Source organism: Phalacrocorax carbo, unplaced genomic scaffold (genome assembly GCF_963921805.1).
Source record: "Phalacrocorax carbo unplaced genomic scaffold, bPhaCar2.1 SCAFFOLD_60, whole genome shotgun sequence".
Taxonomy (NCBI): Eukaryota; Metazoa; Chordata; class Aves; order Suliformes; family Phalacrocoracidae; genus Phalacrocorax; species Phalacrocorax carbo.
The window spans coordinates 506,536-530,656 of record NW_026990329.1 but is presented as its reverse complement, the minus strand read 5'-3'; the positions used below and the strand labels follow the sequence as shown (position 1 = coordinate 530,656).

The following is a 24,121-nucleotide window of genomic DNA, read 5'->3' as shown; positions in this document are numbered from 1 at the left end:
ACTATCCTATCCTATGTGGGAAGCTAACGCCACATATTATTCTACCTAAGTTTCTTCGTAAACGAATGCCTTGTTTACTTCAGTCCAGGGGATCTTTCTCAGAATTCTCTGGCCTGGGGATCGGAAGCTCTCCCCAGGAATTCCTTGGGGCTGGCTGCAGGTCCCACGGTCCTGCGGATCCGTCGAGATTCAAAAGCAGGTTCCCATCTGGGGTGCCAAAACTGTTACCGAAAAACGCGGTAAAATCGGAAATATCTATTCAACACCAATCTAGTATTAAAGAGCAGGCGTTCTTTATTCACGGCGCCAGATGCACGGGGGATCGCTCCTCCTGGCGTGCGTACCTCACACACCTTTCCCGTAGAATTTGTAGATCAAAATTTTACATACTCATATATAGTCGTTATTGTCCTGTCTACTGATCGGTACAAACTTGCTCGTTCCGTATGTAAATCGCTGCGCAGGCTCGGTGGTGGTCCGTGAGTCGGTGGTCGCGATCTCCCCCTGCCAGAATTGCCTTTTACCTTCTTGGCTCTTAATCTTGGCAGTCTTGGCTAGTTTTCTCAGTGCGCTACACGAAACCGCGTTTTGTCATCCGTTTCTGACAGAAGCACGTTGTCTGTTGTTCTGCTGACATTAACGATCGCCTAGGGACTAAAATGCAGATCGACAGATGCGCTGATTCGTACGCTCCGTGTTCCCGTAATGGAACACCGTCTCTGGTTGGTTGATTTCATCGCTTTGGTGACACCTGTTCCTGTTGTTCAGTTTCTTCTTTTTTGGCTTTGTGTGATTCTCTCTGTGATTCTGTTTTTCTCTGCCTCGCTTTTCCCAGCTCCCCGTCCCTCACTTTGAATACCCGTTATCCTTCACCAGCTCACTCTCCCTTGGTTGCCATCCCCGTTTCTGAGTTCCTCCTGCTTTGCCACGTAGCCCGTGACTTTTTTCTTAATCTCTCTCTGTCTGCCTCAACGCTCCCGCCGCGCTTTTTAGTTCGTCTGCTCTGCTCTGTACCCTGCTACTGTTACTTGCCTGCCTGAGTTCTTCTCTGTCCAGCTCCCTTTCCCTATTCTTGAATTCCTGTTCTTCCTGCACCCGCCGCTGTTCCCTGTGATCTCCGTCTCTCTCTGTCCAGCTCCCTGTCCCTAGGTTTTAATTCCTGCCTCTGCCCGCCGTAGTCCGTCTAGATTTTCTCTCGGCCCCTCTCTGTCCAGCTCCCCCTCTCTGTGTTCTAATTCCACGTTCTCTGTCACGTAGACCCGTGCTGTTTGTTTGTCCTCATCTCTCTCTGTCCAGCTCCTTGCTGCTATGTTTTATTTCTCCCCTTTAACGGGGGGCGACTGAATGTTGGGGTGGGGGCGGTTTTTTCCCACCAGTATTTTGAGGGAGCGCTCTTAAGTATTTTATTTCAGTCTCGCTTTCGATGCGCGTTTCCCTGGCAGTTCAGCAGCATCTCTCGGGCGGGGCAGCTGGGCGGACGTCCCTCCCGACTCCATAACACGCCAAAACCCCCCAGTCACGTTGCTGCTGTGTATTTTGGAGATAGATAATCTTATGGCGGGTGTGAACGGCTGTGTGAGTTAAATGAACGCAGAAGGAAAATGGAAAGCTTTCAGAGCCTAGACGCTCATATTGGATGTGCGTAAACACGCGCCCGCCTTCTCAGCACAAAGTGCATTACTGAGATTTATTCTTAATTTTTTACGTTACTCTTTCAAGTTTGACGCTTCGCTTCAGGCTTCATGGAGCCAGGCAGCAAGACGTGCGGCGGCAGGGCGAGGGCTGTAGCTGCTGCGGCGGATCTGTAAGCGGAGGTTCCGGTTCCGGTACAACTTTGCCCCGCAGCCTCACGGGGTTATCTCCCCGCAGCGGTGCCGTAAGGAAGGGATGAGACGTTTTCCAGCACCAGCCAGAGCGTTCAGTGTTACGCGAAGAATCTGTTCAAAATGGTATCGGTTAGTCTTAATACCGTTTTCAAGTGTTCCAGTCCCTCTAGCTTTTAAAGGAGGTGTTGTGTTTTGACATGACCCGTTTGCCCCGAATCTTGCTGTGGCTCAATTTCCTTCCTATCCCTTGTGCTGACTGAGCTCCTCCATTTTCTTCTGTGCTATTTTATTCACGTGCTGAAATATAGTTTGGGATTTCTGTTTTTCAGATGTCTTCTCAGTGTCTCGTGATGCTCAAGAGATGCCCCCCGGCCCGGGTTTGCCTGCCGGTCGTTAAGCGTGGTGAAGGTAAGGGGCCGTCCCTCTGCCTGGGGGCTCCCGGCTCTGTCTCCAGCGGGTGCCCCGCAGGTGCGGCCGCGAGGGCTGCCTGGTGGGGAGAGTCGGGGCCCCCAGGGACCGGGGCTGTTTGTCGCCCCGGGGAGCCCGTCCCAGCGCGGGAGCGTGGCCGAGCAGAGCCCGAGAGAGACGTGACACCGTCCTCTGGCACGCTCCCGCTCCGCCGTGGGGCGGCCGCCAGCCTGCGGACAGGGGCTGGGGGGGCTGCAGCTGTTTGGGGGGCTGCCCCACCTTTTAGATTTTAGCAGAGCTCCCCCTTTTCTGGGGGGTGTGGGGGGGTGTGTGTGTGTGTGTACCTTTGTAAATGGCACTATTAAAGTAATGAGCTGCAGGTTGGAGTAGATTCCCTTGTTTAGTGCCCTTCTTGGGGGTGAATAAAATTGGGGGGGGGGGGGGTGATGATGTCATGCGGGGCGCCCCGGTGTCACTGGGGGAGCTGATAATGCGTCAGAGGAACAGGTGAGTGGGGGCGTCATGTAGGGGTTCCCTCCCAAAAAGGGGGGTTGCAGCCCCCAAATGCCTGAAAATTCAGGGGGGCTATTACAAAACCCTCTTATTTTAAAATCCCTTTATACATCTATCAATATTACATGTCAATATATATAAAATAAGAACTTCTCTCTCCTATATTATATAACGTATTTCAGGATACAAAAATTCTACATCGAGATACAGGGTTTTAAAACACAAAAGTAACGCGACTGTCTAAATATCTAAATTAAACAATAAAGGAGTTTAAAATGAAGAAAAAGGACAGATGAAGGAATTCAAAGCAGAAGAAAGTCCGGCTAGAGCGAGCATCTACGCTTAGTGTGTGTTACATAGTCTAAGCAGATGTGTAATCTAAATAGAGGTTATATAGAGTGAAATAAGCCTAGGTATAACTGTAAGTAGATGTCTAAATAGAGAAGTCGAAAAAGATTGAAGTGTCAAAGGGTAAGTAAGCAGATAGCTAGCCTAAATAGGTGGTTTATATACGTGTTAATATGGAAGTCTGAACAGGTATGTGTAAATAGATATTCTGTGTAAGTGTAAATAGCCTAAGTAGGTGTAAGTGTAAATTTAATAGCTAAGTCTAAACAGGTGTTGTATGTAAATGTAAAATAGATAGTATATATAAACTATAGATGTACTCCGTAAGGATGTGTAAGTAGACACACAAGTGCAAATGTCTATGCTATATAAGGTTTTAAAATGCAAAGAAACCATGTTGATAGAGATGTTTATAGAGAGGCCCCCACCCCCCAATCAACTGAAGACACAAAAGCGCTTTCAAATGCTGCCCCTTTCCTGTTCTCCTTCTCCCATCCCGATTTGGGGCCGATTCCCCCAGATGGGGACTTCCCCCTCTGGGGCTGCGCAGGCAGCCTGGGAGCTGCTGCCAGGGCAGACAAACACCCCCAAAGCCCCCGAGTCTGGGTCTGCAATGGGGGGTGAAAAACCCCAAACAGCCAAAACACCCAAACAGGCTTGGGGGAAAGAAAATAATTGGGGGCTCCTGGGAAAGCCCACTCCTGCTGGGTTTGTGCAGCTGGAAAGGAGGGTGGGGGGGGGAAAAAGCGGTGGGGGGGTGGGATGGGGTGGAACCCCACTAACCATTCTCATGCACAAAACCAGGAGCAAAAATCACCGATTTCTTTGTTGTGGAAAGGGCCAAAGAGACCCAGAAGTGAACCGTTTGGAAAAGCAATCCCAACTTTGTTCCTTTGGCTTTTTTTGCTTTTCCATAAGGTAAAACCCCCAAAAACCCCAACAACAAAAAAAGCCAAGCCATCCAAACAGAAATCAGCACCACCAAACGACCGCCCCAAAAACCCCAAATTGGGGAAAATTTGGGGTGAAACAGCAGCAGTTTGAGGGGCATTGCTGGGGCTTATCCGGAATGGATTCTCCGGAGTGGGTCGGTTATCTGGAGCGGATCATCTGCTGCAGGTGAGCCCAGGTGAGTTGCCCGTTGTGGATTATCCTGGGGGGACCCCCCTGGTGTCAGTCATCCCCATGCATGTTCCCCATGGCGTGTCTGCCCAGACATGCCCCTGTCCGGCAGTGTCCGCCTCCTCCCCCGCCCTCCCTCTGCGTGTGTCTGTGCCCTCCCAGACGCTGTCCCCTGAGATGGCCCCCCTGCATGACTTTTTTTCCCCGGTGACATTCCTCCCCCCCGCTTCCCCTGGCCTCCTGTTCTGTGCTCGCTGAAGCCTCGTGCTTACGCAGGATGAGCAGTGGCGAGGCGAGGCGCTGCCAAGCCAACGAAGCCCAAGGCTCAGCAGCGCACAACTCCTTTGCAGGGCAGCCGCTGGCATCTGGTCTGCCTGGCTGCCCTGTGCCCCGACGCACAGCTGCCCCCTCACCCCGGGCAGCCTGCCTTCAGAAGGGCAGCTGTGTTCCCCTGATGGATTTTCTTCTTTAACCCTCCAGGACCTGTTGACTTGCTGCTCTCCCTGTCCCAGCCCTGATGCCGCAGGCCTACAGCAACTGATGGGGCTTACTCCGGGGGGGGGTGGGGGTGGGAAAGGGGACCTTTTTCCCCAGGTGGTTTGTGCTGCTTCTCCTCCCTCGGGCGTGGGGTGGGGGCGAGTGGGGCAGGCGGGAGGACAGTGCGCATGCGCAGTGGCGCCTTTGCTGCTCTCTGCCGCCACCGTGCGGCCAAGGCGCGGTACTGCAGGCGGGCAGCCGCGCATGCGCAGTGGCGCCCTTTTCTGCTCTCTGCCGCCACCGTGCGACCAAACCGCGGTACTGCAGGCGGGCAGCCGCGCATGCGCAGTGGCGCCCTTTTCTGCTCTCTACCGCCACCGTGCGACCAAACCGCGGTACTGCAGGCGGGCAGCCGCGCATGCGCACTGGCCACCTGTTGTTTTCTGCTCGCTGCTTTCACCGAGCGACCGAGCCCCGGGACTGCAGGCGGGAGCTCCGCTACCCTGGTAGAGATTTCCACCCGCCCCTTATCCGATCGCGGCAGTCACCGGTCGATCAAAACCGGGTACGGCAGACGGGAAGCCGCCCGTTCCCGAGGGTGAAGTTTTCCTCTGGCCGCTGCTGTTGCCGTGCAAGCAGATGCTGGTACTGCAGGCGGGCGGCCGCGCATGCGCAGTGGCGCCCTTTTCTGCTCTCTGCCGCCACCGTGTGACCAAACCGCGGTACTGCAGGCGGGCAGCCGCGCATGCGCAGTGGCGCCATTTTAGCTCTCTACCGCCACCGTGTGACCAAACCGCGGTACTGCAGGCGGGCAGCCGCGCATGCGCAGTGGCGCCCTTTCCTGCTCTCTGCCGCCACCGTGCGGCCAAACCGCGGTACTGCAGCCAGCAGCCGTGCACGGGCTGGAGCGACACTTCGCCGCGCTCACTTCTCCCCGCCACTTAGTGACACCCCCCCCCGCTACCTAGTGACGGCACCGTGGGGGCTGGAGCCGTGTACCACAGCCCTTAGCGACAGGTGTTGACCCCTTGCGATAGCCCGGTGAGGGTGGTGCTGATACTCCTCGCCACGCTCTTAGCAACGGGCCCCGCCCCCGGCGATGGGCGGGCAGGCGGTCTGATGGCTGACCCACCTGGCCCCACCCACCTTTGCGACAGGCCCCGCCCCCTGGTGACAGCCTGGGGGTGTTGCTGGTGCTGCCTGGCCCCACCCTCCATAGCAAGAGGCCCTGCCCGTGGTGATGGTTCCAGGGGCAAGGCCAGCGTCCCTTTGGACACACCCCCTTAGCTACAGGCCCCACCCCCTGGCAACGGCCCGGGGGGCGGTGCTGGCTCTCTCCCCTTAGCGACAGGCCCCACCCCCTGGCAACGGCCCGGGGGGCGGTGCCGGCTCTCTCCCCGTAGCGACAGGCCCCGCCCCCTGGCAACGGCCCGGGGGGCGGTGCCGGCTCTCTCCCCTTAGCGACAGGCCCCACCCCCTGGCAACGGCCCGGGGGGCGGTGCCGGCTCTCTCCCCGTAGCGACAGGCCCCGCCCCCCGGCAACGGCCCGAGCCTGTGTTTGCTCCGCTCGGGGGGGGGCTCGGTTTGGGTGTTTTCTCTCCCCCCCCCCCTCCCGCACCGGGAGCTCCAGGCGGCTCCCGTACGGCTCCCGGGGCCTTCACCCCTCGGGGGGCTCGGCCCGCCCCTTTCGCGGGGCGCTGTGGGAAGGGCGGGGGCGGGGCCCGGGGGTCGAAGAGCCCCAGCCGGGGCTCGGGCAGCTCTCGCTGCCCCCGGGCTCCTCTGGCGCCGGGGCTCCCGTGTTCCCTCGGGCGGTCGCAGCTCTGGGGCTGTCTCAGCCCCCCGGGCAGGCGTGCTCTGGCGCTTAGAGAAGCGGAGGCGTTGCCTGAGGTAAGGCTTCCAGAGCTTGGCGCTCTTTGGCAGCAGCTGTACTAGAAAGGTCCCTTGTGGCCTGCTTTGCTTTTTTTCTCCCGGGATGCTGTTTTGGGCGCTGAGGGGGCGGTGAGGCGGTTTAGTGGTATGGTGTTCTGTTTGGGGTTTGGTTTTTGCTTTGCTGGTTTTCTTCCCCCTTGTGAGATCATTTTATTCGTTTATCATTTCACATTATCATTTACCCCGCGCCATTTCCGTCCCCTCTGGGCAGCAGCGGATCCGCCGCTCGAGGGCGAGGAGCTGGGCCGACAACGGGCCGCTGCAGACTCTGGTCAGGGTACGAGGCTGCTCCCTGGGGAGCCGGCGCAGGGGGCGCGGAGGTACGCGCGGGCGCTTGTCGGTGCCCCTGACCGGTGAAGGGGAGGTTAAATTGTAGGAGTGCAAATAAACACATATTATTTAGGGAGGAGTCGTGACTCAATTTAATCGCAGCTATTACTGAACAAACCAGGCAGTCATTATTCCTAATCTGTAATTAAAAAAAATATAAAGGCAGCCCTTTTTTATGCCATAAATAGAGTTGCGAGTCATTAATAGCTCAATCTAAATGCAGCCGTTATTAAATCAACTGCAGGCATTAATGACTCCTGATCAGAAACAAAATAAGGAAATTTTAGAATCTAGAATGAAAATCGACCCGGAAAGCTAAATTGGGAGCGGGTAGTACTGAAATTGTAACAGGGCTGTTAGAAAGTTCAGAGGCAGCGACAGCTCCTGCTTCCAACCCAAGCAGTAAACGAAGCTTTAGGTTCTTAAATGAAGAGAAATAAAGGTGAGCTGTTAAACAGTGGCTGGGGTCAAGCGTAGCTATTAAGAAAATTTGCAGGTACGGGTGATTCCTGACCAGAACTAACAATTCCAGAAGATTTAGATTTAAAAATTACAAAGCTAATGGAGTGCCACAACCGCAGCCGCTTTGGGGGAATGCCCCAGCCCCCCCCGCCACCGCTATTAATTACTGCCAAGGAGAGCGAGAGTGAAAGTAGAAGCGGTGCAGGTGAAATGCGAGCAGTACGCTTTTCCTAAGTCATCCCTTCGTGTCAGGAGAGGAAAGCAAATGGAAAGAAGATGTTTGCAGGGAGTCTGTGCTGGGTTACCTGCGCGTCTCTTCCGTGCATCCTTGAGGAGACATTTAGCTCCTGTTGGGCGCTCGCAGGTGGGGACAGGGCGAGCTGGAGGCAGGATCGGTGCCGGCACTGATAAAGGGATGGGCGACGAGCTGAGAGAAGAGGGGGCAAGGGCTGAAAAAGGGTCTCCAGTTCTGCAGGGAAGGCAGCGGGATGTGACTCGGCAACCGCTCTGACGAGTGCAGGGTCATTCGCTGCGATGAAGTCGGGGTCTGTGGCTGGCCCGGAGAGGCAGCAGAAATCCCAAACTCTTTGCGGGGGTACCGGCCAGATTAGGGCAACACCTGAACAGTAAAACCATTTAGGGGAAGCAGAGCTGGGCTGCACCGCGTGGCCAACCTCCCTCTTCTCCGTGAGTCCCAAAGGGGCAGCTCCAAGAATGTGCTGAGAATTAATGTCTTGCGCTAAAAATGAGACGCAAGTAGCACCCGCCCGTGAATTTTATTTTCTCTCTCGCTCTGCAGCTCCTGCCTGCTTGTCTCTCCTCAGTGCGCACCTGCACCTGTGCTCGGATGGGGCAGCTGAGGGAAGGTGCTGCCATCTCCCCGGCCCCGGCGGACCGCCCCTCAGCTGTGTCCTCTGTCAGGGAGCGTCGTCATCTCTCCTGCCCCCCAGAGCGTGTCCTGTAGTGGCAGACGCGCGGGCTTTTCCCTGCACGCGCATACGGGAAGGGAAGGGAAGGGAAGGGAAGCACAGTGAGAGCTGGGCTTGTCAAAGCGTAATGGGGGTGGTGGGAAGCGTAGCTAGAACCGGAGAGCTACAGCGCAAAAGCGAAGCGGACGGGACACAAAAGTAAAATGGTGCACAGGAATGCTGAGGAGAGAACTCCCGCAGCACGCAGGAAATCAGTGTCAGAATCTATTTTCTTCTGACTGCCGAATTAAAAATAATGGCACGCTTTGCAACGCCAAGCTCGCTCTAATCGTCTGAACTGTTTCTTTCCAGCCCCCCACCGCCCCCAGCACACTGTTCAGCCTCCTCAGCCTGAAATGCCTTGTTTTCCTGCTTTTTTTTTTTTTTTTTTTTTAATGACAGGGCAACTTCTGTTCCCGAGGTGGTGCCTACAGTACAGCTATCTCTTCGAAGGCAGTTTGGTTTAGGTCAGAGAATGTTTAGCCTGGACTGAATCAGCCTCTGTTTCTGTTTCTGGAAATCGTCGGTCCTGTGCATCAAGCCCGGAAAAAAGGAAATATGAACCAAAGGACCTGGGGCCTGCAGGGCTAGGAAAATATTTGAGAAGAGGTTCAGTGGGGAAATGACTGTTTGTCTGTGGGGCGTCCAGGCAAGCAACCCAGCTGCTAGAAAGCGGCGCTGTCCCCAGGGTGGCCTCGGCGGTCCCGTCGGAGTCGGGGGAACAAGGACAAGGCAGGGGGAAGCATCTGGCCTGCCGTGTGGACCGTGACTGTACAAAGCACGTGTGATGCACTGCAAGTTTACCTGTTTAAACTGTGAGTTAAAGAAGGTGTGCAGTTGCTTTGTAAACAGCCGACGCTCTAAAGCTACACCCATCTAATTGCTAGCTGTATTAAATCTATCGTATTGCTGTTTCTGCATTAAAAAAGAAAAAAACCAACACACCTATGTAAGCACGTCTAAGTACAATGGAAAACCACTGTTTAACGCGTGGCATGTGCGGGTGGTTTTTTTGGGGCGGGGGGGTGGGGTGTATGACAAAAACCTGCGAGAGACACACGCACACACGCACATGTCATGTTTAGCGCTCACCTAAACCCAAAAAAGAAAATCCACTCTTTATTTTGCAGCATTAGCATTAGCTTCCAGCGCACAGCCTGAGCGCGCACCTCTGCTCTCACCGTCTGCTCCCTCTTCAACCGTGCGTGGCTGTCATCAGCTTGCACAGGCTTTGCTCGTGCAAGTTTCCGCGACGGCTTACGAGAAGGCAGGCAAACAGACCCAGCAAGACGCGTAGTGCCTTCCTCTATGGGCTCCGTCCAGCCTTTGTTAAAATGAGCAGAAAAGACATCTGCTGCGGCCTTTGCCCTGACTGACTCTTACAGAGAGCATCTGACTTGACCTGCAGCAAAGCCATGCCCCAGGCAGCAGCACGTACTGGCGCGGACCGCGGTTTCACCCACCTGCTTTACTGTGCCGGTCCTTTCCCACGGCCGATGCCGCAGATGTGGCGCGGCCCACCCCCAGACCTCTTTACGAGGGTTCCCTGGGCTCTGCAAGTCGCCTGCTGGACGTGTTGCTGATTCGGGCACGGGCAAAGTCAGCTTCTTCGCTGGCCTCGGGCCAGGGCAGCCCCGTACCTGAGGGAAACTGAGAATATCTCCAGCGAGATCTCACCGGGAGGCTGGGACCTCGTCAGTAGGGGAGAAGGCCAAGCGACTGACACTGAAAGGGAGCTCTTTGCTAGGCTGTAGATCGTAAAGTTAAAAAAGAAAACAAACCTGCCTTTTTTAAAATGCCCCCCTTTGAGTCTGCCACGTTTGATACAGATTTTTTAAATTGCAGGGTCTATCTCCTACAGGCCTCATGCAAAGGGAAGCGAGTACCTCTGGCTCTCAGGACAAGGGGGTCCCTCAGGAGCCCAGGTGCTCACGCCAGCCGGCATCTGGCACAGCACAGGGCAGGAGCTTTGGCAGTAGTACGTGAGCTGAGAATGAGAGTCCGGCAGCGCCGCACGCTTCTCCTGTGAGCCGCCGAGGCTCGCGCGCTGTGCCTTCCGCAAATAAAAGGCCAGAAGAGTCAGCATTTCTGCTAGTTCCAGCCTCATCCGCACCCTCGTCGGTGTAGCTGTAAGCAAGCGTCCCGTAGCGACTGGGAGCGTGGCAGCTGGGCTTCCTGCGCTGCCTTAGGTTGTGCCCTTGGAGAGACCCTTCTCCGAGCCCCGTGAGCCCCGGGGTGGGTGGGCTGCGGTGCCGTTCAACGCTGAATAGGCACGAAGGCCTGTAAACAAAATGTATTTATATCGCACCCATACCCGGCAGCCAACCGCCGCTTTATTTACGTATCCTGCACCTCCTGCCGACGCTTTTAAACTTAGCCGATATTGCCGCAGTTTTCACTGACGGGGCAGGGGACTGCCATGCTGCAGGGGCAGTGTCTGGGTGTCTGCCACGGACACAGACGTCCTCAGCTGGGTAGGGACAGGGTGAGAGCTGGAACAACTCTGCTGACATGTACGGGCCGTCCCAGGGCAAGGCTCCTGGGTCTGGGGGCTGAAAGGCGAGCCGCGCTGGGTGGTTGGTGTGGGAGCTGTGGAGCAAGTAGGGGGGAAAAAAAGCAACAAGAAAAAACCATCCAAATGTTTCACAGCAGGTAGAAAGCTTGGCAGAAAGCAAACTGAATGCTGTAAAGACAAAAGCCGAAAGCCGGCTATGGACTGGACGAAAAGAGTCAGTGCCACGGAAGGAGGTTATTTCTTCCACTGACCGTAGGAGGCTTTTTTGTGAGAAAACACAACACCTCTTCTTTCGGCTACGGCGCGGTACCGCAGCAGTAACGGGCCAGAGCGTGCGAGCGCCTCTGGCAGTATCGGTAACGGCCGGGGCACGGCCGAACGGCCAGCCCACCTTCCGCACAAGGAGAACACCGTTCCCCTGGAACGCCACGCAGACCCAGGACGGGTACGGCGGAGGCCGAGCCCAGGCGCCCCCATTGCCAAGGACCACCTTGGCCTCGCAGCGTCTCACGCTGCGGGGTGTTTTGCAGGCCGTGGCTAAGCTCAGGCCCCCTGCTCGTGGCTGCCCCCGGTCCCCCGGCGCCGGTCGGGCCCCAGCCCCCAGCGCGGTGCGGCGCAGGGCAGCGGCCCAGCAGGGCGGCCCCACGGGCCCCAGCCCGCACCCCCCCCCCGTGCCTGCGGGCAGGGCCCCGCGGCCGCCGGCCCCTTCCTCCTCTGCTCGCTCCCGTCGCGGACGGCTCGGTACGTGTTACGAGCGGCAGCCCCGTTCAGCCGCTCCCGGAGGGCGCGCGGCTCTGCCCGGCCGTGACCGGGGCCCGCAGGGGTCTCTCGCTCGCCCGCTCGCCCCGAAAGGAGCCGGCCCCGAGCCGGCGCGTCCCGCCCCGCCCGGCCCTCGGCGCCCTCGCGAGCTGAGCGCGGCCCGGCCAGCAGGGGGCGCTGGCGCTCACCGGCTGGGCGCGGGGGCGGTCCGGCGCGGGGGCGGGGCCGGTGGGGGCCGGTCCTTCCGGCCGCCCTCTAAGGGCCGCCCCGCGGGGCCCGGGCTTCCGGTGGCGCGTGCGCGGCGGAGCGGAGGTGGGAGAGGTGCGTGGGGCGGCCGGGTCGCGAGGGGTCTCTTTGCGGTGCCGGGGCCCCTCTGCGGCCCGGCGTGGGAAGCCCGTGGCCGGCGGAGACTGCTCGGAGCTGGGCGGGGAGCGCCGCGGCAGTCCGGCCGCAGGCAGCCATCCCCTGCGGTGGCCGGCAGCCCCTCGGGACTCCTGGAGGCCTGGCGGCTCCCGATCCTCGTCTGCGGCAGCCGCCTGAGAGAGCAGCGCGGCCGTAGCCGGGGGCCGGAGAGCGCTGGTGGGTGAGTTCGGGCAGCGGTGGGGGCTCCGTGTGGGCCGGGGGTGGGGGGGGCTCCGTGTGGGCCGGGGGTGGGGGGGGCTCCGTGCGGGCCCGACCCTGGGGGGGGCTCCGTCGCCGGCCCGGGCCGGGCTCGGTGCCGGGCGGGGGGAGCTCCGTCGCGCCGGGCCCGGGGCCGGGCGGGGGGGGGGGAGCTCCGTCGCGCCGGCCCCGGGGCCGGGCTCGTGCCGGGGGGGGGCTGGCTCCTCCGTGCCGGGCCCGGCCCGGGGGAGGGGAGGGGGGAGCTGGCTCCTCCGTGCCGGCCCCGGGGCCGGGCGGGGGAGGGGGGTGCTGGCTCCTCCGTGCCGGGCCCGGCCCGGGGGAGGGGAGGGGGGAGCTGGCTCCTCCGTGCCGGCCCCGGGGCCGGGCGGGGGAGGGGGGGGCTGGCTCCTCCGTGCCGGCCCCGGGGCCGGGCGGGGGAGGGGGGGGCTGGCTCCTCCGTGCCGGCCCCGGGGCCGGGCGGGGGGGGGCTCCTTGACCGGCCCGGGCCCATGCTCGTGCCGGGGGGGGGCTCCGTGCCGAGCCCGGGCCCCGCAGAGAAGCCCTGGTCGGGCATCGTTCGCTTTTGCACAATGTAGGGCTTTCCCCGTTTATTTTCTGTGTACTGTGTTTTGGGCCACCTGAAACCCTTTGGCCGGGGAGGTTTGGTGCGGGGAGATGGCAGGTCTGGAGCCTGAAAGATCTCGGGTGGGGGGCGGGGGAGGTATTTTTGCCTTAAAACTCTGAGCCCACCTCGTGTGTCATGTCGTGAGTCTCGTGACTGTGGCAAATGGCTCAGTCAGGCGTTTTCTGATAAAAAACTTCTGAACGTGTGCGTGTGTAGGCACGGGGAGATTTGTGCAGGGTGACGGAGCCCCTTGTGCTTCTGTGCTAATGTCTACCTGTTCTAGATCTCCAATGTTGGAAAGCCTTTGTTTAGTGCCTGGTTGTGCCTGCGTAACAAATGTTTTAGCTGCTGATGTGTTATACCTCTGCTGTGAACTTTTTCCTGGGTGGCTTGATTGTTTCTGGTTGTCCGTGTAAATCTAGGCAGCTATTTTCTGCCCGGTGGTGAAGCCTATCGCTTTGGATAACAAAGGGCAGGAGAGCAATAAAGAAAAAGGTGACCTGTCTGCTGCAGCTCCTTGCAAACGATTCGTTCCTTATTTTCTGCCCTTGGGTAGGTGTTGTGCTTTCCAGATAACGCAGCCTCTCCTGTGCCTGTCCACGCCGTGCATTTTTGTCCTGCCCTTGCTTGAAAAGGCTCTCCTTGCCTTCCTCCTCTCTGCTGCAGTTGGCTTAATCTCTCGCTGCTGCTGCTGCTGGAAGAGGGATAAAGGGAGTGTTGTCGATGGGGTTGTTAAAAGCTTTTTCGCGGGCTGTAACGCGCGGGAAGGGGTGGGCGGGGGGGGCAACTCAGTACGGGGGAGGGGGGAGGATCAGGCTGCGGGGAAAATGGGAAACCAACATCACCTTCCCCTCCTACGGCGCAGCCCGGCCGCACGGCTCCCCGGGGATGCCCCTGCCCGCGGGTGTACCGTGTGTGCGCCCCCCGCGTGGGGCGGGGGACGACGACACACACCCCCACACCGTCGGCGGCACTGGGGCAACCCCTGCCCCAGGGCTCCGCGCTCGTACCCGGCTCTCCCCGCTCCGGCACGGCACGGGGCTGGACGCACCGAGGAGACCCCGGGGCGGCTTCTCGCGTCCGGGCGAGAACAGGGCCCGGCCCCGAGCAGCAGAGCGGGCACCGCCGGTAGCTCGGAGGAGCGGGGCCGGCTCGGCTCGAGGCGTCGGAGCGAAAAGGGACGAGAACCGGCCCGGAGCGTCCGGGGGTTGCGGGGGGGCGGCGGATGGTCCGGTGGCCGGGGTCGGCTCCGTGCCGGGCCGTGGGGCAGCCGCAGCCGCGCCGGGGGGCAGGTGAGGAGCCGCGTGCGTGGCTGGGCGCGCTGTGGGTCGGCGGGTTTCGGCTGTGGGGTCTCCCGGTCCGCGGAGTCCCCGGGGGGGGGGGGGGGTTGCGGGCAGCAGCGGCCCCGGGCCGAGCGCTGTCGTGGGTCGGTGGTTGGGTTTTGGGGCCGAGCCCGTGCCCGGCCGTGGGGAAGTAGGGGCAGCCCCACCCGGCTCTCGGCTGCTCCTCGTCGGGGTCGGGCGGCGGCGGCGACCCCGGCGGGGGCCCCTGCGGTGCCGGGCGGGTCCCCCCTTGCCCGCGAGGCAGGCAGGGACCCCGGCTGCTGCCGCCGCGGTTTGCTGGAGGCGGGCTGGGCCCGGCCCCCTGTGGGGTTGGGGTGCGGGCCCGGCGGTGCCGGGGAAACGAGGCCTGCGAGAGCAGGAGGAAAGCGCTGCCGGGCCGGCGCTGGGCTGCCCCGCCGGGGTGCGGGGCCGGGCCCGCGCAGTTCAGTTCCCGAGGCCTCCCCGACAGTGCCCGCGTGGGCCGTGGGGGTGCGGGGCTGCGGGGTGGCTGCGCTCTCCGCGGCCCTGAGCGTTGCCCGTGGGGACTGCGGAGGGGGCCGGGACGCAGCCAGGCTCAGCTGGTTTGGTCCCTGAGCGGGGAGAGCGCAGCTCTTCTGTTCCTGGGCCGTGAGAGCAGGCTCCTGTGGCTGACGCCGGGGCCCTGAAACAGATCGAGTCGTGCGTTTTGAGGGCCTGACCGAGGGGACTAAGTCGTGTGGTTTGGGGCTGAGGAGCAGAGGTCGAGTGCTGCATTTTTGGGACTTGAGAACAGGCTCAGCAGCTGGGCTTTTTCGCTCAGAAACGGTCCCAAAGTGAGCTGGTTTGGGGGCCAAAAGCAGAAGCCGGTTTGGCTGCTTGTGCAGGCTGGGGGGTTGGGGTGGGGTGGGGGCATTGGGGGCTGCAGGGGAAAGCAGGGGTTGGGCAGGGTACGCGGACCCTCCCCGGAGGTGGGGGTCCGGTCACATCGGACCCCGAAGTTCGGGAGGCCGGCATGCACCAGAGCGAACTCGCCACCTGAGGCGGGTCTCTGGAGGAAGGGTGCTTTTTGGATCCAGCACAGCACACCCTCTTTGGGTCCAGCTCTTCTTTCTGTGCTGCTTAGGATAGTTATTAACCAATTAATTAATCATACAAACTAAGTCACAGCAGCTCTATCGGCTCCATCGTGGTTCGGAGCTCTGAATCAGTTTCATTTGGTGTCTAACACGTTTTTTTCCCCAAGGAGAGGCTAAGTTTCAAAGTTAGTTCTCACAAGTGTGTCAGTCGACAAAATTGAGTTATGATTATTAAAACCACAAAGGTGACAGGAGTCTCACAGATCTGGTCTATTTCTGAAAATGTATTCATCCCATGCAGATGTCGTCGGGATACAGATCATCTGCATCTTCATGCTCTGACAAGACAAGATGCTGAGACAGGGATGAGCTCCAGAAGGACTGCGGAAAAGAAAAAAAAACCGCACTCCACAAAGTCATGGGGCTTTTTTTTTGCGTTTGGGGGGGTGGGGTGGCTTTAACAAAAGAGTGCAGTGTTGGCTGGCAGCAGCCTGCAGGGCATCTTTGCTGCCTGATCTCTCCTTTTCTTCTCTTCCACTCCTCTTTCAGGGCTGTGATTGTCATTTGGATAGTTTTAGAAGAGCAGTTAAGTTCCTCGCCTGTGTCAATGTGCTGATAATACCAGGAAGGTGAACACTTGAACCGGTCGGGCGGGTGGGAATAACTTGGCTGCAGGTAGAACTTCTGAGGGAAGACCAGCAAAACCAGGAAGCAAATAGCAAGTTCCCCAAAAATGTGCGGGTGTCAAGCACGTAAGCGTTTCATTGCCGAATGTTTTTGGGAATATGTTCCAAATGGCTATTTTTGGTAAACATAAATTTTCAGGAGATTCAGGGTTGTGTGTGGCAAAACATGTCCCTCTGTTTTTGTGTCCTGCCGCACAAACGGCGGGCGGCAGGGCTCTTGTTCCCCGCTCTCGATATTGCCCCAGCAGGGCTGTGATACTTAGACCTAAGTGGGGATGGGTTTAGGAGTGGAAGGAGAGAGAACGCCTGTGTTCTGTAAGGGCTGTGAATGCTGACCCTTTGTCTCCGTCTGCTGCTTTTCCTGTGCGGGTGATGAAGCTGTTTTACTTTTCTCTGTTGTTCCTGGTCTAAATAGTTGCAAGGCTGTCGCCGCTGTGGGTGTGCAATTTGTGTTGCTGTGTTTCTGTGGAGTCCTAGCCACGGCTCGCTTCTAGTGTGGCCAAGGGTCAAGGTAGGGCTTTCAGCTTAAAGCTTCAGAAGCGCTGCGCGCTGAGATGGGTGTAGGTGAAACTGCTGTTGCGCCTGCAGCTGTGCTCGCAGGGATGCTGGGCGGCTCCGCATCAGACCGGCGAGGTGCCCGTGGACCTCCGTCGGGCTGCGCCCTGGGTGCGCGAGCGTGCCGTGGGTTTGCTGTTCCGGCTTGTACGTGCGAGGGCTTAACGTTTGATTTAACGCATTTCCTTTAACGGCAGGCTGTAGTTGGGCTCTAGATGGTATTCCTACGGGGGCGCAAGAGCTGTGGAATGGTTAAGCTGTTGCTGTGCCTCCAGGTGACTTGTTCAGTAACACTGTTTTTCCAGGTGCAGGTGGATGAGTCGTGCAGGGCAACGGAGGAGAGCCCAGGGGAGCGCTGGAAGAAGGTGAGTCTGTGTAGTACTGGAGGGAAGATGTGACTGGTGGCTATAGGGCTCCATTATGGGTTTTACTCTTTTTTTTTGTGATCCGAGGGCGCTAAGCGATGAGCCGAGCGTGATCTGGGCCCTGGAGGTGAGTCAGGCAAGGTGACCGGTGCTTGGTGGGCTGGAGTAGGTGTTCTTTTTCAGGTTATTCAGGTTTTTTTTTCCCTTGTCTTCACTTTCCCATCCCAATTTGGGGCCGATTCCCTCAAACGGGGACTTCCCCCTGTGGGGCTGCTTATGCAGCCTGGGAGCTGCTGCCTGGGCACAAAAATACCTCAAACCCCCTGACTCTGGGTCTGCAATGGGGGGTGAAAAAAACAGAAAGAATTCTGGTGGAAAGAAAACAACTTGGGGCTTCTGGGAAAGCCAACTCCAGCTGGATTTGTGCAGCTGGAAAGGGAAAAAAAGGGTGGTGGTGGGGAAGGAACAACCACCTAAAAGCACCCACCAACCATTCTCATGCACAAAACCGAAAGTGAAAATGACCATTTTTTGTAGGGTAAAAGCACAAAAAGTCCCCACAGAACTCAGTAGTTTGGAAAAGCAACCCCAATTAATACATTATGTAAAGAAGGCAGGGGAAAAAAAAGAAAACCAAAACAAAACCCTATCACAACCCTGATGCCACATGCCTACAAGCAGTTCCTGGGGCTTATTCTGCGGGGGTGGGGGACCCAACCTTGTTCCCCAGGTTTGCTGTGCTGCTTCTCCTCCCTCAGGCATGGGCGGGGGGGGCAGTGGCATGGACAGTAGCAAGCACCAGATTTTTTTAAGCAGTCGAGAGGAAAGGACTGAAATGCTCGAGACGCTTTGCTGTTTGGTGCAGAGGCAATGAACGGTGCTGCCGGGGCTGCGAGGGGGAAAGGTGCAGAGGAATAGAAGCTCTGTGGATGCAGCCAAGTTACGGTTTCTGGATGGTATTAATCGAGAAGAGTAATTCAGATAATGCTGCTGCCCAGCGACCAGAGTTGGGTACTGAGCCCGGGAGCCGCGCACGCGCGGTGGCGTCCCTGTGATCCCCATTGCTCTCTCCGCAGGTGACAGCCCTGCGATGCTGCGGTGCCTGCGAGGTGATGCCGCCGTGCTCGTTGCTGCTTCCTGGTAAGGAAAGGCCTCCTCCGCTCCTGCTGCAGCGTGGTGGTGTGTCGGACACGATTCCCTGTGTCGGGTGAGGCCTAGGGCTGCCGGCGAGGTGAGCGAGCCCCTTTGGTGGGTGCAGGGGTGTCTCCTTGTGTGCCTGCACTACTGGGGCTGGTGGGATGGGAAGCTTCAAACGACCTGCCGAGGCAGGCTTCTGGTATGCTAAAGGCGAGCGGGTGAGGGCAGCCCCAGGAGTTACCCAGGAGCTGATAGAAGGGAAGAGGGAAAGGAGGAGGAGGAGGATGACCTTTTCCCCCTGCCCAGGGTGCAGAAGATAGCCGACTCCCCAGCTCACCAGAGCTCCCGCTCAGCCTCCCCTGGCCCCCCTTGCCCCGTGCTCCTGCCCCCAGCTCCGGCACGAGCGAGCTAGGCTACGTGCCTAGGAAGCCTCATCTCGTAAGAGCTGTGAGACACCCTTGTATTCTCTTTAGGTGGAGGACGGCCTAGAGTCTGGAGCTGCAGAAGAGGCAGGGCGGAGAGGAGGGGAAAGAAGCATCTGAACGGCTAAATTGTGCCAGCAGCGCTGAGAGCGAGAGTCGCGGTGAGTCCTGGGCCACTGGGGCCCCGTTGCCTCTCTTGTGCGTCCTGGGCCCTCCCTGTCTCTCCCCCCTGGCCCCCTCTCTTTCCTTACCTGCTGCAAAATTTTTTTTTTTTTTTTTTTTGCACCCCCCCCCGCCCCTTCTTTCTCCATCTCGCTCTGAGTGGCTCCCTGCCTCCCCGTCTTTTTGGTCCTCCCTCTCTCTGTCCTGTAGCCTGTGGCTACTTGTTCTTTCTCCGCCTCTCTCTGCCTGGCTCTGGCTCCGTTTTTATTTTTTTATTCCTCCTGCTCTGTCCTGTAGCCTGTCGGTATTTTGTCTTTCTCTGGCCCTCTTGGTCTGACTCCGTGTGTTACCGAAAAACGCGGTAAAATCGGAAACAACTCCTCAACGCCGATTTAGTATTAAAGAGCAGGCGTTCTTTGTTCACGGCGCCAGATGCACGGGGGATCGCTTCTCCTGGCGTGCGTACCTCACACACCTTTCCCGTAGAATTTGTAGATCAAAATTTTACGTATTCATACATATTCATTATCGTCCTGTCTACTGATCGGTACAAACTGGCTCGTTCCGTATGTAAATCACTGCGCAGGCTCGGTGGTGGTCCGTGAGTCGGTGGTCGCGATCTCCCCCTGCCAGAATTGCCTTTTACCTTCTTGGCTCTTAATCTTGGCAGTCTTGGCTAGTTTTCTCAGTGCGCTACACGAAACCGCGTTTTGTCATCCTTTTCTGACAGAAGCACGTTGTCTGTTGTTCTGCTGACATTAACGATCGCCTAGGGACTAAAATGCAGATCGACAGATGCGCTGATTCGTACGCTCCGTGTTCCCGTAATGGAACACCGTCTCTGGTTGGTTGATTTCATCGCTTTGGTTACATTTCCCCCCTTTGGAAGTTTTGAAATAATCATTTTCTCAATACTTCCATCCTAGATCAATAATATTCCACTATGTCAGTTCAGTGTTTGGTTCATCTTCTCAAAGTTTTCACTTGATTGTGGTCTCTAGGGCATATGCAGGTTCCATTTTATACCGAAAATTTTATTAATTTGTTGAACTACCTCTGCAAAAAAATGTGGTCCTCTCCCAGAGGACATTCCTGTTGGCACTCTAAATCTTGGTATTATTTCTTTCAGCAACATTTTAACTACTACTCTAGCTTTGTTGGTGCAGCACGAGAAAGCTTCTGGCCAACTAGAAAATTTGTCCATCATCACTAACAAATACTGCTATATCTATTTTGTCTGGGTAACTCCGAGAACTTAATTTGCTAATAATTTCCGGGAGAATTTTTTGTTTTGTTACTCCTAAAGGTGGTTTCCTTTGGTTCAGGGGATTATTTCTAGGACAGATTGGACACTTAGCTACCATGGGTTTAATTATTCTTGTCATGCCTACACACGCTACAGATGCTTTTAAACTCCAAACCGTAGCATCTACGCCCTAATGTGTTTGCTCATGCTTTTCTTTTGCAAGTTCTGTCATAACTTGTGGGGTTGTTATTATTATTACTTGTTTTTCTGGTGTTACCTACCATCTCTCTGTGTTTTGTGATGCTTCCAATTGTTCTGCTAATTGCTCATCCAATTTATTATAATAATCTCGGTTTCAACTTTGGAATTCCGATCTGTTTTACTGGTACTAGTGCAAGGATACCTTGCTCTGCAGTCCTCTTTGCAGCTTTATCTGTCAATCGTTTGCTTATGTTTACAGCCGTCTGGCCGAATCGATGAGCTTTGCAACGCTTTACCGCCACTTCTTTTGGTTTCTGCACGTCTTCCGGAAGTTGGAGAATGTCTTCTTTATGCTGTATCAATGATTCTTGGGCTGATGGCAGTCCTTTTTCCTTCCCAGTAGCTCCATGATCGTGGATCACACCAAATGCATGTTTGGAATCAGTCTAGATATTTATCCTTCGTCCTTCTGCCATTCGCAGAGCTCGCTTCAACGCTACCAATACTGCTTTCTGTGCTGAGGTGTTCGCAGGCAGCGCCCCTGACTCCATTCCCTCGGCGGTGATAACGACAGCATATCCGGCCATTCTCTTCTCGCCCAGAGCTGCTTCCATCTGTAAACAACTCCAGATCAGGATTTTCCCAGAGGTTTGTGTCTCAGGCCTGGTCTGCTGGAATAGACTTGTTCAATAGTTAGCAAGCGATCGTGTTCGAAATTGTCCGTAAGGTTTTCTGTTGTTAAAAACATACAGGATTCAGTATAGCAGTAGTCTTCGATTCCACATGGTCTTGTTCTAACAGAACAACTTGATATTTCAACATTCTGCTAAGGGATAGCCAACGACCCCCCTTTTGTTCTAAAACAGTCACCGCTATGTGCGGGACACATACTGTCATCTTTTGTCCCATTGTTAACTTTGGGGCTTCCTGGATCGGCAGCGCTGCTGTTGCCACTGCCCGTAAACATCCAGGCCATCTTTTACTCACGTGGTCGAGTTGTTTGGAGACGTAGCCCACGGGTCTCTTCCAGGTTCCCAGTCGCTGTGTCAGCACTCCAAGGGCTAAATGTTGTCTTTCGTGGACAAACAGCTCAAAAGGTTTAGCGAAATCGGGTAGGCCTAATGCAGGGGCCATCACTGAGGCTCTTTTCAGTTCTTTGAATGCCGTTTGGCATCCGGGCGTCCAGGTTAAATATTTATCCTTTGATTCTTTCAGTGCCTCGTATAATGGTTTTACATACAGTCTGTAGTTCAGAATCCAGAGCTGACGCTATTTCACTATTTTCAGAAAAGCTCTCAGTTCCTTCGGGCCGCAAGGTTCGGGAATTTGACAAATAGTTTCTTTCTTTTCACTTTCTAATTGTCTTTGTCTCTGAGATATTTCAAATCCTAAATAAATGGCTGCTTCTTCTCCTATTTGGGTTTTGTTTCTGGAAACTCCGCATCTTCCTTGGCCCAGAAAATTTAAAAATTTCAAAACATTATTCTTTACTTTCTGCCACTATCAGAATGTCGTCTGCATTCTGTAACAGTATGCCTCTCCCTGGGTTCTGTTTTTTCTATACATTTCTATATTTCTAATTTTTTTTCTTGCCAGCTGAGTCCCAAATATCGTAGGACTAATTTTAAATCCTTGTGGAAGTACGGTCCATGTTAGCTGTGTCTTTCATTCTGTGGTGGGGCTTTCCCATTCCAAAGCAAATAGGCTTTGACTTTTTATGCCTGGAGGTATGCAAAAGAAGGCATCCTTCAAATCTAGTACAGTAAACCATTTATGCTCCTCCTTTAAAAGAGGTCAGTAAAGTGTATGGATTAGCTACTACCGGATGTAGATCTTGGACCACCTGAGATATAGCCCTTAAATCGTGAACCAGCTAATACTCTTTGCCTCTAGATTTCTTTACTGGCGGCACAGGAGTACTATATTCTGATTCACATTCTATTAAGAGCTCATATTCTGAAAAAAATTTATAATTAACTTCTCTAATCCTTTTCGAGCCTCTCGCTTAATACGGTATTGTTTTTGTCTTACCGGCTTGGCTCCAGGCTTTAAGGTTACTTTTACCGGCTCTGCCCGCTTAGGTCGCTCCGGAGCTCCGCTCGCTCAAACCAAAGGAATTACTACGTTTTCCACTTCTTCGGGAACCTGTTCCTCCCTGGAGGAATCCTGTAACATAAACGCTCTCGCCTCTGTGGCTTTTGATTCTGTTCTGGTATTAGTAATTTAATCTCTCCATCTTTAAAAGTTACTTGAGCATCTAATTTACTTAATAGATCTCATCATAACAGAGGCAGTGGACATTCAGGCATGTACAGAAACTGGTGAGTTGCCCATTGCTTCTCCAATTTAAACTTTAATGGCTCTAAGAAAGGCTAATTTTTCTTTGCCCTGTCGCACTAACAACACCTACTGGTTTATGATCAACTTTCTCTTTACGTGTATTCAATACCAAAGAAGTGGCTCCCGTATCTACCAAAAATTCTATTTCTTCATTCCCTAGCTTCAGTGTAACCAGGTGTTCAGCTAGGGTTGATTCCTCTGGTCTCCTTCATGCCAAGCTACTTCAAGCATTTTACCCAGATCTCTGGATTCAGGTTCTTCTAGTTTCTGAAGGTTTTTTTACTCCCCCCCCCCCCCCGCCCCCCCCAATCTGGGGCTGATTGTCTTATGAATATAGAGACCAACTGAATTGCTTTTTCTGTTTTTTTCTGGGTTCAAATGAGTATATTTTCTGGTGGTCACCTTCAGTCTTTCCATAAAGGCTGAAGGGGACTCCTTTAATTCTTGTCTCACTTAATAAATGGGTCAGAATTTATGGCTTTTGGCATTGCATGTCTTACTCCAAATAACATCTGTCTCTGACATCTAGTCAACATTCCCCTGGGTCCTGGCTGATTAGGGTCCCACTCGGGATTTGTAGATGGAAAATTCTTATTCGTTGTTCTCTGTAAATTCCTGTTAGCATGTGCTCCCTGCACCTGCCTTCTGGCTGTATTCAATACTATTTTCTTGTCAGTTCCATCAAGTGAAGTATCCAGTATCACAAGTAGAGCAACACTTCAAGTTCTCACCACATTTTCCTCTTTTCAGAAACATTGCCGTAGAATCCTGTGGACATATCTCACGCTGTTTCTGCCACGCTGGATGATTCCACAGTGTAAAGAACAAATCAACATATGCCACTTCTTCCCATTTGCCTTCCCTTTTTACAAAACAACATTAATTGCAAGATGGTATGATATTGCAATGTCTCCTGTTCTGGCCATTCGTGCCCACCTTCCAATTGATACGTTGGGCACCAATGATTGCAATATTCAATTAATGGTTTCCGAGTTAGTGGGTCATCACCCCCGATGTCTTCCCAGTGCTTCAAAGTACATCCCAAAGGTGTTCTCTGTGGGATAGGTTTCTTACTCAGAAATGCTCCCATCTCCCAGTCGACTAGCAGTTGTGATAGTGCACTATCACAAATAGTAGTCAGAGGGACTCCAACCCCCGTTAGAGGTCTCACTGGGATCTGTAGCCCCCTGCTAGATATCCCTGGAGACTTCAACCCCCTGTTGAAGACCCCCCTACCCTCGGGTCCCGCTCCACAGGCTTTCGCCTAGCAGAGACTTACCAACCGAGGTACCTCTTGGCCCCAACCCTGCGTGGCTTTCGCCGCGCCTTACGGGCAGGCCTGTGGGACTCAAACCCACTATCCTATCCTATGTGGGAAGCTAACGCCACATATTATTCTACCTAAGTTTCTTCGTAAACGAATGCCTTGTTTACTTCAGTCCAGGGGATCTTTCTCAGAATTCTCTGGCCTGGGGATCGGAAGCTCTCCCCAGGAATTCCTTGGGGCTGGCTGCAGGTCCCACGGTCCTGCGGATCCGTCGAGATTCAAAAGCAGGTTCCCATCTGGGGTGCCAAAACTGTTACCGAAAAACGCGGTAAAATCGGAAATATCTATTCAACACCAATCTAGTATTAAAGAGCAGGCGTTCTTTATTCACGGCGCCAGATGCACGGGGGATCGCTCCTCCTGGCGTGCGTACCTCACACACCTTTCCCGTAGAATTTGTAGATCAAAATTTTACATACTC

The 24,121-nt window shown here is 55.6% G+C and overlaps 1 long non-coding RNA gene across 2 annotated transcripts in view; it reads left to right on the top strand.

Moving 5' to 3' along the window:
* Positions 1-24,121, top strand: part of LOC135311013 (uncharacterized) — a 116,246-nt gene that overhangs the window by 74,044 nt on the left and 18,081 nt on the right. For both annotated transcript variants that reach the window (XR_010370915.1, XR_010370916.1), the window contains one exon: positions 18,476-18,585. This is a non-coding gene — a long non-coding RNA (uncharacterized LOC135311013). The remainder of the gene's footprint in view (positions 1-18,475; positions 18,586-24,121) is intronic.